General features: G+C 29.6%; 2 protein-coding genes across 4 annotated transcripts in view; both read left to right on the forward strand.

The window, feature by feature from the left end:
- LOC141909360 (pre-mRNA-splicing factor ATP-dependent RNA helicase DHX16-like) overlaps positions 1 to 13,709 on the forward strand; it is a 415,810-nt gene that overhangs the window by 218,853 nt on the left and 183,248 nt on the right. The window lies entirely within an intron of this gene.
- The window catches only part of LOC141909167 (uncharacterized), a 31,752-nt gene that overhangs the window by 6,032 nt on the left and 12,011 nt on the right, over positions 1 to 13,709 (forward strand). The gene's annotated exons all lie outside the window — the stretch shown is intronic.

The raw sequence follows: 13,709 nt of genomic DNA on the forward strand, positions 1-13,709 counted from the left end.
GTTGTAATCTAAGCGCTTGGTTTATATTTTCTAAATCTTGTCTTTCTAAACCTGGGTCTAAATTTTCAGGATTTATTCTCGATCTAGTTCTTCTATCAAATTCATCTGTTGATGGGGCTTTAGTATCAGGTCTTGATAAATTAGAATTATATGCCGTTTTATTATCATTACTGAAACTTGTTTCACTAAAATCAGGTTGTTGTTCATCACTTATACCGGGTTCATCTAAAGGATCCAATGGAATATCTTCTCCACCTTCTACATCCATTTATATAATAAAAAAATTAAAATTTAAAATATAATATTCCTCCGATTACAATTCCTATACAAGTTATAGCTAATTTAGTATTTTCATGGGATTTATTATCATCATTTAGTTTAATTATATCATGTTGAATAATATCAGTTCTAATATCACCGTGTGGGTGCCGTACGGCACCATTTTCTGATGTATTATAATCTTTTATTTTGGAATCATTATCCAATTTAATATTCTTAGTTTTAGTTTCTGTTGATTGAATATGTTTTTTATTTTTTTCACCTTCCATTAATTTTGGAGCAGTAATAATCTTTTTATTTATATCATTCAATCCAAATGAATTATTTATTGTTGCAGTTTTAATTAGATTATTATAACCAATTATATTTCCCATCTTCAATACTAAATCATTAGAAATAATTAATAGATTAGGGCCTATACAATAATTAAGTCTTACATGTGATTTATCTAAATAATTTTGATATCTTATAATGTTTTCTGGAATCGATCTATTTTTATCATTATGAATTGAATCTTCAAATAAAACTTTAAACTGTTTCTGCGCATCGAATGAAGTGTTATCATTTCCAATTATTGGGGATCTTGTTTCAACTTGAGCGCCTAAAATACATATCAAATAAATTCTAATAGATTGATTTATTCTTTGTATACCTGATTTTGTAAAACCTTCACCATTTTCTAAAATGAAATTAACCCAACCATTATTATTATCAATTCTATAATTATGATAAGCTGAAATTCTATGCATATAATCAATTCTTTTTATTTCAAACTCTTCACCAACACCTTGCAATTTACCATGCGCTCTGAAATCGGAATTAATATTTATATTAAATTCATTACATATTTTATAAAACTTAGATATATTAATATTATTATCCAATTCTTTTAAATATTTAGACCCGGGTAAAGGACATTCTAATTCATTTAATATTATTCTGATTTGAAAATATGTGTGAAATCTAAATATTGTGTGAATTAATTTTAAATCAGAATACTTTAAATTTTTATCTAAGTTATTTAAATGATCATTCCAACTTATTCCACATCCTGTTGTTGCACAATAAACAGCAAAATCTAATTGGTTGTGCCAATATTTCATATTAGATTCTACTTTATATATATGATATTCATCTCGAGTAAAAGTAACTTCATATGTATTAAATATATTTTCCATTTTAGAAATAAAAAACTGTGATTCAGTAACATAAATTTCTAAATTAGTTAATGAATCTAAAACTACATTTTTATATGTAATATTTTTCTTAAAATCTATTGCCGGAATATTATATTTAATTGATTTATTATATTGGAAAGCTTTTGGAAACCCCATTTATATAACTAAAAAATTAATAATTAACTAATTCTTTTAATAATTTATCTTGTTCTTCAACTGTTATATGGCCATTTAAACTTATTATATAATCTAGTGTATTCTTTAATTTATTAATTTCTTTTATATTAGTTTTGATTTTTTCTTTATTACTTTTTATATTTAATTTTGAACTTATACCAGTTAAAACACTTGAACTTAATCCTAATACACCAATTGATATAGCTAAAGGTGTTAATGGGCTGAATATTGCTAGAAATGTTATTACAGAACTAATTGTAACCGAACCACTTATAATCAAATAATATATAATTTTACTTTTTAAATATTTTTTCTTTTTTATCTTTAAGTCACTTTCAAATTCTAATATTTGTTTTTCTAAATATGTTTTTAATTTAGTTTTATTTATATCATGAGGAATAATATCAATATTATCAACTTTATCTTCCATTTATTTAGAAAAAAAATTACTAATTAGTAAATTTATACGCTACAAATATAACAATAACAGTTCCGCCTAAAATCCAAATTATTTCATATTTCTGTTGTTCTTTACTCGGGGTATAATAATCTGATAATTTAGGTTTGTATAGATGTAATTTTTCTTTATTTGTTACTGCGTTATATAAACTCATTGCATCATCAACTGATTGAAAATCTCTATGTGAAATCTTCTGATCATATCATTCTTTATTGATGTAATCCATATAGTTTTGTCTCTTTTCTCTATATTCTTCTGCAGCTTTATTATATTTCTCTAACGCTAAGTTATGTCTTCTTTGTTCTCCTAATGAACTATTTTTATCAATATGTTTAAATAAATATCCACCACCAGTAAATGCCAAAGCGTTAACAATTGCCGATCCTATAATAGTTATAATTGCAGAAGCCATTTATTTAGTAAAAAAATTATGCATTTATATGGGAGGAATATTTTTTTTTTTCCAAATAATCAATAGTTAAATTAGATAAAGTAACTGCTAATGTTAATTTTAAAATATCATTTATATCAAATCTATCAACATTAACACTTCCCATTTTAAATACTTTTTTTTAATACCATTGAATAACCAACAGTTCCAACTGATAGTAATGCTCCATTATATAATCCAGTTATTATCCACTTATTATCACTCATTTATTAATCAAAAAAATTACTATCTTCAAAATATTTAGTTATCTTAGTGATGATTATTTCAACATTTATTTTATTACTAGTTTCATTTGTATATATTTCAATTATTATTTTTTTAATATCATCGATGATAAAATCTTCATCTAATTCATAAAATCTTAAAGATTCCTTAATTAAATTAGTAATCTTTTCTACATTTAATGTTTCTTTATCTATTGTTGTTTCATACTCAAATGTTGTTTCATTAGAAAATGCAATATTTTTGATATGTGTAATTACATCATTCATGTTAAATTTCATTTCTTTCTCACGTTTGAAATCAAATCCAAAACATATACTCGGTCCAACAGTTATATTCATTTATATAGGTGAAAAATTACTCTTTACATCTTATAACTAATTCATAAATTACAGGAAAGTTATTCAAATCAATTAAATAACCATTGTGATTTCTTATTTCTAATTTAAAATTATTGAAATGCGGAATACAAGGTTTAAAATCACATTCAGCTAAATTATAATTTATTTGCGTTCCAAATTGTTTAACATTCTTCAATGGTAAAATATTTAATAAACCAGAATTACAAATTGTATCTTTAGTTGCTTCAAATGTTTTTGTAGGATCAATTAAATTGCAATAAATATAAAAATGTGTAAAAGGTATTATATTTGTATAAGTATCAATATTTGAATAATGTCTATCCGGAAGAATTCCAAACAGTTTAGCTAAAGGTTTTCTTACTAGAAATCTATGTTGTTCATTAGTTAACTTTATTCTTATTTTATTCGAACTATCACTTTTGATGAATTTAATTTCAAATCGAGCAGCTGAGCCCATTTTTAAACGAGCTCTTTTATTAATATCTTGCGCTAATGTTTCTAAATTATATAATCCTGGTTTTAGATAGAGATGAAACCATTTATTCAAATTTCTATCATAAATTTTAAAAGCTAAATGATCAAGACTTTTATTCGATATATTATGAAAAGAATTACATAAACTTATATTAACTAATTTTAAATCTACACAATTCTCGAATTCTCTATCTAATTGTACTAGTAAATTATGTGATTTATAATTTGTAAGTTTTCTAGAATCAACAAATATTCTGTATTCTTTTAATTCTACCATTATTTATAACATAAAAAAATTACCGCTCATCACTAAAAATTAATCTTAATAAAATTTTTCCTTAATAAATGGATGAGAAGATACCATGTGAAATTTGTGGTGAACTTCTAAGAAAAAGTAATATGGCTCGACATATGAAAAAACATGATGAAAATTATAAACCCCCTAAAATAAACTGCCCAAAATGTAATAAATTATTCTCAAGAAATTATGTTAAAAAACATTCAGAGAAGTGTAGAATTAATGGCGCAACGGCTAATGTTGATAGTAACGAAAGTAATAGTAATTCTGCTGAAGTTGAACCTGAAGTTATTTGGAAAATACCTTTCTTATTCTATGATAAGGATAATATAAAATATCATTTCTGTGAGCCTTGTCGAATGAAATATAACCCTGAAAATATAGAAGATTGGGAGAATCATCAATTTCGTAAAGTACATATAGATAAAATTTCTAATAAATTTGAAACTGAATTTAATGAAAGAAAAAATAAAATATTAGAAAAAATAAAATATGAGAAAACGTTACCAGATAATGAAGAAACAGTTGAAAAGTTAGAAAAACAATATAATGAATTAACAAGAAAAACATATTATTGTAAATATTGTAAATTGATTATTACAACAAGTAATTCAAATCTACATAATAGAACAATAAAACATAAAGAAAACGTAAGAAAATACCAAGAGCTTAATGAAGATCTATTACCAATAAATTATAAACAAAAATGCCCACAATGTATTTATGCGACCTTAAGACAAGAGGGTACTGTGTTATTTTGTAATGAATGTGGATGGCAAAAGAATTTATGGGGTGAAGAAAAAACTAGAAATTTTCTCATAGATCCAAAATTAAATTATCTAGAAGAAATTTTTGAAATATTTTCTATGGAAGATCATACACCAGAATATATGCAATGGCTTGAAAAAATGAAAATAATAGAAAATGAAAATGGTGAAATAACTAAAAAAGATATTATAAAAACAATTATTCCACCAACATTTAACACAAAACAAAAGAAAATGTATTTATATTTATTATTTAACGATTATTATGAAAAACCTAAATTAACAGAAGAAGATATGGAAAATATAAAAAAAATATTTAAACAAATATTAATGTATCATTTGGAAAATAGAATAACAGATTCAATAAATTATGAATTCTTTTTAAATAAGATTGTAAATTATTTAAACATAGATATTATAATTCCATTTGATGAATTAACAAACAAAAAGAAACAAAGAGAGCGAGATGAAATGTGGAACAATATAACACGTTATTTAAATGAGAAAAATGAAATAGAAGAACCTAAACAAATTATACAAGAACAATTAAATGAAAAAGAAGAAACCAATAGTGATTTCGAGTTTGATGATATTGATCCATTTTAATAACCATAAGGTAATGTTTTTATACCATCATCTGAAATATGTCTTTTATCATCAAATGGATTTAAACTAGTTTTTTCAACTTCATTAATGTACATCTCGTGATCTTCTGATCTTAAACAATTCATTTTGTGTTTCATTACAATTGAGCTATATAAACACTTTATATAATCTTGAAATTCTATATGTTTATCAACCACATGTTTTGTTATTCCTTTTAACTTTTTAGCTTCATGATCTTTTGTTCTGTAACTATACATTTTACTTCTTATCCCAACAAATTCAATCATTTCATCACCTCCTAATTCATCTTTAAACTTACCAGGAATCTTTTTATTATCATTGCTAAATAGTTCATGATCTTTGGGATAATTGCTAAAATCAAAATAATGTTTTAATGTTTTTAAGTCTTTTGTTATGTCATTTGTCTTGATTTTTAGTATGTAGGCGTCAGTATTGAAGCAAATTAATGGAAATCCACAGTTAAATGTACCATCTTCAGTTGATAAATCATAAACATAATCTGTTGGGTTATATATTTCAAATAAATCTTTAACTTCTTCAGTTAAATCTTTTTCTGTGTGGCTTAGATTAAAGCAATTTGGTTTAGATTTAATCAATCCAATATTCATATTGAAGCCTAATGAATTACATAATATATTTAACCCTGATATAGCAACTTTTCCTTTCTGTGCAAAGGTTATCTTTTTATCCTTTGTAAATTTTTTAGTACCATCGGCTGCGTAGAATCCAATGAAGAACCATTTTCTTAAATTATTTTTTGCATTTAATACATAATCTGGAACTATCATGTATTCTATAACATTGCGATTATGATTTTGAATGTTTTATGTGAATAAACTTCTTCACAGAATTTCTTAATTCTTTCTAATAATCTTAAGTCTTGATTGCATAAATACCAGCAATATTTATTACCCCAAACATAATTATACACACCTGCTGAACCATCGCCCATGAAAAATCCTTTGATAAAATATTCTTTTTCTTCTAATGTTTCGGGTTCTATATTATAAATATTATCAATTATTTCATTAAATGACATATGATTCATTCTCCAATTTTTATATCAGTTGGTTTTATTTCATCACCATTTCGTTTAATTAAACTATGATCTTCTGTAACATCTACGAACCCTAATTTAGTTCTAACTCTATAGATTTTCTTATTTGTTTTATGTCTAATAATATTCTTTAATTTTTTCCATCCATTTCTTGTCCAAACATCCATTAAACCATTTATTTGTATTAATTCTTTTTCTCCATATGAAATATAACATTCATTTTGTTTTGGAATTATTTCTGAAATTCTTCTTACCAATATTTTATTATTACATTTTAATAATATTGGGGTGTCAGCTGTTACAGAATCAAAATATAATATTTCAATATGCTTTTCCCCAAAAAGTGGTTGTAAAACATTATAATAAAAATCATACATTAATAATTTTGATACTTCTAAAACAGTTGAACCAATAAATATAGGTTTATTAAATTTCATTGATGTTCTTTTTAATTTAACTGCTGTTAAATAATCTTCAAATCTTTTATTTCCTAAATGTCTAGGACTTGATTGTAAATGTCTTAATCTTTCAGAATTATTCACTAATTCAATATCATTTCTATTTCTAATATTTTCACATGTTTTACCATAAAAACTATTATTCATTAATTTGAAGAAATCTTTTTCAAAATCTGTTTTTGATATGGTTCTCTGTTGAGTATTGAAATCTATATATTTTTCTAACCACTTCGATTGATTAAATTCAATATATCTATGTACTTTCTTTAATTTCATTCCTTGTTTTAGATAAAATTTTAACATTCTATAATGAACAATATAATTGTATTTATTATTTTGAGTAAGTATTAATTTTTCTGTAAAAACATGATCTTTCGGTTTTATTTTCTTCTGGTATTCACTTAAATAACTATCATCTACAGTTAAATGTTCTGGGCAATAAGGTAAGTTTCTTGTTTTAAACTTTATATTTTCAGGATATTCTAAATCAACTACAAAGAAATAACCAATTGGTGCTTCATCTTTTAAACTCGCAATTGCGTTTTCCCAATCAGTTTTATCACCATTTTCAACTTCTGTTAATATAAAATTTTTATATGGTTGAGGTTGCATCATTGCCCAACCATATAAATGATTGGCATCAATATATAATAATTTATATTCATCATTTGCTTTAAAATACCTATCTCCCATAACACCACTAATTCCACCTCTAATTGGTTTTTCAAATAATAAAACCATATCTGGTTCTTTTAATAAATCTAATTCTACATTTGTATATTTTAAACCACATTGCCAGGTTAAACCAGGACTAGAGTAGCAATAACAAGGATCAACATTAAAATGATTCAAATTAACTTCTCTAAATTTTTCAAATATGTCAGCCAATATCATAACATCTGATTTTAAATATAAATCAACTAATTCGCCATGATTTTTCATCTTAAAATGGTTCCAAATATTTAATGTTCTATTAAACACTTCGTCTTTCACATACTCCTCTTTTAATTGATCATAAAATTGATCTTTTAATAATTCTGTTATATTAAAATCATCATGTGTTTTATAAAATGAATAAGGAATTGCACCTTTATATCTCAATAATTTAAAATCTTGGTCATTTGGATAATAATATCGAGTTATAACAAAATCATTATCAACTAAACTTTTTGATAAATTATCTAATGAACTTGCTAGAAATCTATAAGAATCTAAAAATCTAATGCAACCAAATTGAAATGAAATATAATTTTCAGATGTTTTAGCTAATAGTTTAAAATCATATTTTCTTACATTTACACCATTCATAACATTATATTCTTCTATTTCTTGATTAATTGCACCCAATTTTCCCGATAATTGTTTTATAAATAGATGGGTATCATATCCTGATAAATTATGAAATAATATTGGTACGAAATTTACTTTTTTAGCTTGTAAATTGCAATCTTCATGAGCAGCTCCACGATATTTTGAATTCAAATGATCATGATCTCTAACTTTTTTATCAAATGAATAAAAACGTTTTTCACAGTAACAACAATGAGTTGCATAATTAAAATCAATTTCATCTTCTTTTGTCATAACTATTCTTTTATTTTTGTTTAATAATTTTGCAAAATCACTTTCTAATTCAATCATTTTATCACAAAAATCATTAACTACATTTTCACCTCTAAAAGAAATATATTGACTTTCATATAATTCGGGATAATTTGATTTTATATAAATTCCATAAGCAGCAGCTCTTTGATGAACTTTTTTAATTGTATTTATAATTGGTGGGTCTTGTATTGTGTCTTCATTTAATTCATTTCCTTTATCCATTGATTTTAATAATTGCTTTTTGTTATATATTTCTTTTCTATCTTGATCAGTTAATTCTTTATTCAACGATTCAAAATCCCCATAAATTACAAATGGAACAATATTCTTAAATTTATGATTAGTAAATTTCAATTTATAATCTTTTTCTTTTGGCATTATTAATTTACAAAAATCTTTATTATCACATAATTCTTTATGTTTTAATAATGTATTCTCAGTCATAAATTTAGATAAACATTTTCTACATAGATAAATTTTATTATGATGATCACTTTCTGTTCTAAAGAATAAATCAATTTGTTTTAACCACATATAATGTTCATTTTCATCTTTTTTGTAATATAACAAATCTATAGCATTTTCATCATCATAATATTCTGTTAAATATAAAGCTTCCAATGTATAATCTTTAATATTTTCACCTTTTGTCTTTGGTAATTGCATTAATTCGAATACATTTATTTCTAAATTATTAACTTTTTCTATTTTAGGAATCATTTTTATAGTTACTGGATATTGATCAATTTTATATAATGTTTCATATTTCCGATAATCTGTTATTCTACAAACATTTTCCTGTGTTGGATGTAAGCAACTAATAATTGACCATAGAAAACATTTATTATCTTCATTTTGAATATTTATTACTGCTTTTGTTGTAAATGATAATTTAATATAAGATGATGCTTTAATATCCTTTTCTGTTGTAAAGTTTGAATCATTTTTAAACATTTTATTACTTTTTGATGTTTTATTCCTTTTTGTATTATAAACATTTAAATCTAAATATATAATTTCATTCAATGTTAAGCCAGAACCCTCAAAATATCTTTCTTCAATATGACGTTTAAATTCATTTAATATTTTTTCTAACTTCTCTTTTATTTGTGTTTTTGAAATTATTTCTTCAGAGAGTGTTTGAATATTATAATTCATTTTTTCTTCTGACTTTATAAAACTTACTTTCCCAGAGATACTAATTTTTGGATATTCAACATCTGTTATCAAATCTAGTATTTTTTCTATTATTTCACTAAATTTGCTATAATCTTCTATTGTTGTTCCTTCCATTTTAAAAAATCTAAATATAATAGCTGCAGGACCAAATTTACTATGTAATGTTTCTAAAATTTCAATTGTATCTTTTATTTCTAGTGAATCAATATAATTTCTAACATTTTCCATGTAAGGTTTATTTGAAATGGATTTAGTTTTTGAAGTTGGTTTTTTTACTTTTTGAGGTTTATCGTCAAAATAATCTTTTCCTAAAACATTATTACGCAAATTTTGATGGTGTTTTTGTGATTCGAGATGTCTATTATAATTCCTTTTTACTATAAATTCATTACAAACTTCACATTTTATTTCATCCACATTCATATTTTCTAATCGTTCTTTTCTTTCATTGGAATTTTCTGGAGTTTCAAAATCTATTACATTTTTTATATGATTTGCAGTTTTTTCATGTCGTGTTTTATTAGATGTATCGACGTATTTTTTACAATATTGGCAATAATATTGATTTTTATTAACATTATTGTTTTCTGGCTGGTGTTCATTCTCTCCCATTTATTAGGAAAAAAAATTACTTGTGGTGATGAGTGGTGTCTCGTCCTCTGATCTGAAAGCCTACTTTCCTAATTACTTCCGTGCCAGCCGGGGCTGAAATTACCGTACATGGGTTGGCTCGGATTAAAGGGCCGGAAGGGTTATATATGACCACTTCCGAAGGTAGTCAGATTACCGGCAGCCTGTATGTAGTACCTACTGCACAGGAAGCCGGTTCCGTGGTATGCAATCGCGTAGTAGTACGGGTGCGAAACCCATCCCGCCGCGATGTGTCGATTCAGGCCGGAGCGATTATTGCTTCTGCCGTGCCTGTCGATTTCGTGGCGGGGCGTAGGTTTGTATCGGAGGACGGGGAGATTAGTCCTTCAGGCATCGATGGTGCTACGCCGGATCTTGATACTCCTCCTCCCCGGAGGTCTCTAACGATAATGTTGCTCCTCAAAAACCTTGGCACGCATCTTTGTCGCGCGAGGATTTTATAAAACTGTTCCAAATGGATGGCGTAATACCTGAGGCTAGATCGAAACTCGAAGATCTGCTGTGGATGTGGCGATCTATTTTCGCAATGAGTGATCTCGACATGGGACGTACGAGTTTAATAGAACACAGGATTAACATGTCTGGTCCTACTCCTGTTCATCAGAGGTATCGGAGGATTCCTCCGGCGATGGTTAATGAAGTTAGGGAACATCTGCGCATGATGTTGGAAGCAGGTGTGATACGCCCGTCCAACAGTGCGTTTGCGTCTCCTATAGTTCTTGTTCGGAAGAAAACTGGAGAACTTAGGTTCTGTATACACTACCGTGAGTTGAACGAGAGAACCATTCCTGACAGGTTTAGCCTCCCTAGGATCGACGAGCAGCTGGGTGCACTAGCTGGTTCCACTTACTTCTCATGCCTTGATCTCAAGAGCGGTTATTGGCAAGTAAGCATGGCTCCGGAGCATCGTGAACGTACAGCTTTTACTGTTGGTCCGGGGTTCGGATTTTTTTAATACAATGTAATGCCTTTTGGGTTAACGGGAGCACCAGCCACGTTCCAACGTCTTATGGAGAACTGTTTAGGCGAATTAAATCTCCAGGAATGTCTTGTTTATATTGACGATATAATTGTTTTTAGTGACACCATTGATGAGCATATCGTGCGTCTGTCTGACGTGTTTAGGAAGCTTCAACAGGCCGGGCTCAAGTTAAAACCCTCAAAATGTACTTTTTTTCGCGAGAAAGTTTTGTACCTGGGACACATCGTGTCAGCGGCTGGTATTGAACCCGACCCCAAGAAATCTCAGGCTGTCCGAGACTGGGTTGTTCCCTCGACTGTTGCGGAACTCCGTAGCTTCTTAGGATTTGCCTCGTATTATCGTCGTTTCGTGAAGGGTTTTTCAGCTATTGCAAAACCTCTAAATGATCTTTTGAAGGGGTTGCCTAAATCTCGTAGGAACGAGGAGAAGATTCCTTGGAACGACGTCCAACAGCAGGCTTTTGACCAACTAAAGTCAGTACTTTCTGAGCCTCCGGTTTTGGCTTACGCTGATTATAAACTTCCGTTTGAGCTTCATACGGACGCTTCTCTTGACGGGCTTGGTGCGTGTTTGTACCAACGCCAGGACGGAAATCTGAGACCTATCGCTTTCGCTAGTCGCGGTTTAAAAGATGCCGAGCGAAAGTATCCTATACATAAACTTGAATTCCTCGCTCTCAAGTGGGCTGTCAGTGAGGTGTTTTATGATTATTTGTACGGCAACGAGTGCGTCGCTAAGACTGACAGTAACCCATTAACATATGTTCTTTCTTCGGCGAAATTGGACGCTATGAGTCACAGGTGGCTCCAAGCTCTGTCCATTTGCAATTTGTCGCTTGAGTATTTATCCGGAAAGTGCATAGATGCGGACGCATTGAGTCGTCAAGTTCACGTTTCACCGTTAGTAGTGGATGCTTTGTGTCATTCGGCGGTGGCTACGCCAGTGCACTTTGTTGATGACAAACTTGATCAACCCGTGAACGGCCTGGGTTTTGCTCGGTGTGATCTCATGGCGGCTCAAGAAGCTGATACTGATATCCGTCGTATTGTCAAGCAGATCAAATCAGCTGGTCGTTACGTGCCGTCTTCTCGGTTGGATCGGAAATGGCAGAAATAAATAACTACGCTATGAATGATGGCTTGTTATGTCGTCGTGTTGTCGAGGACAAATCCGAAATTTTTAAAGTTGTTTTGCCGTCTGCGGAGATCCCTTTTGTTTGCAAGATGTTGCATGATAACCTGGGTCATCCGGGTCGAGATAAAACGTTGGGTATGATTCGTGAGAGATTTTTCTGGCCGGGGATGTTTTCAGATATTGACCGATACGTTAAAAGTTGTTCGCGTTGTGTTATCCATAAAGCTCCTACTCCTTCACAACAGGCTACTTTAGTTCCTATCACCACGTCTGAGCCTTTGGAGGTGGTGTGTCTCGATTTCTTAACTTTGGACAAAAGCAAAGGTGGTTTTGAGAACGTTTTAGTCATCACTGACCATTTCACTAAGTATGCTTTAGCTGTTCCGACACGGAACCAGACTGCACGAACAACGGCCCGTGTTCTATTCAATTCTTTCATTTCAAATTTTGGAATCCCTAAGAGGATTCACTCTGATCAAGGTGCGAACTTTGAAAGCGATCTCATAAAGGAATTATGTTCGATTTTCGGCATCAAGAAATCGCGCACTACGCCGTATCATCCCATGGGAAACGGTGCTTGTGAGCGCTTTAATTCAACTTTAATTCAACGTTTGGGTCTTTTGGAACCTGCAAAGAAAATTGCATGGAAAGATCATTTGTCTTCGTTTCTGTTTGTGTACAATTGTACGCCTCACGAGTCCACTGGTTTTTCGCCATATCGCTTAATGTTTGGCAGGACTCCGATTTTGCCTGTAGACGAGGTTTATCAATTAAGCAAGCCTTCACGGCAATATACAGCTACTCTTCAGGAGGAGTTTAATTCTTTATGGGCTCAGGCCAAAGTAAAGTTAGCGAAGTCAGCCGAGAATTCAAAGAAATACTATAATTCCAGGGTTCGTGGTATTTCGGTCGCCGTGGGTGACTTCGTTTTGGTGAAACGTGTAGGCATTAAGGGACGCGATGAACTCGGGGACAAGTGGGAAGAAAATCCATATGTGATTGTATCCCAGCCTAATACGGAAATACCCGTCTACGTGGTCAGAGACACTGTGTCTGGTAAGACGAGGACGCTTCATCGGAACTGGCTGTTGTTCCTTTCAGTACCGCTGCGTCCAAATCGCAGCTCTGAGGTCGTTGGAGTTGGGAAACATGGTTCCGGGATTAGGAGAGATAAGACTAGTTTAGTTGAGCCTGCGGAGTCGGTCAGCAGCACGAGTTGTGATGAGACCGATGAGTTTATCTTGTTCGATCGGGGAGCGTCTCAGGGGACTTTTCCTCTTAATGAGGAATTGTCTGGTATCCCTCGTTAATTAACAGTAGACACCCCCGACGACGAATCTACTTTATC

This window comes from Tubulanus polymorphus, chromosome 7, assembly GCF_964204645.1.
Source record: "Tubulanus polymorphus chromosome 7, tnTubPoly1.2, whole genome shotgun sequence".
In the NCBI taxonomy this organism is placed as follows: domain Eukaryota; kingdom Metazoa; phylum Nemertea; class Palaeonemertea; order Tubulaniformes; family Tubulanidae; genus Tubulanus; species Tubulanus polymorphus.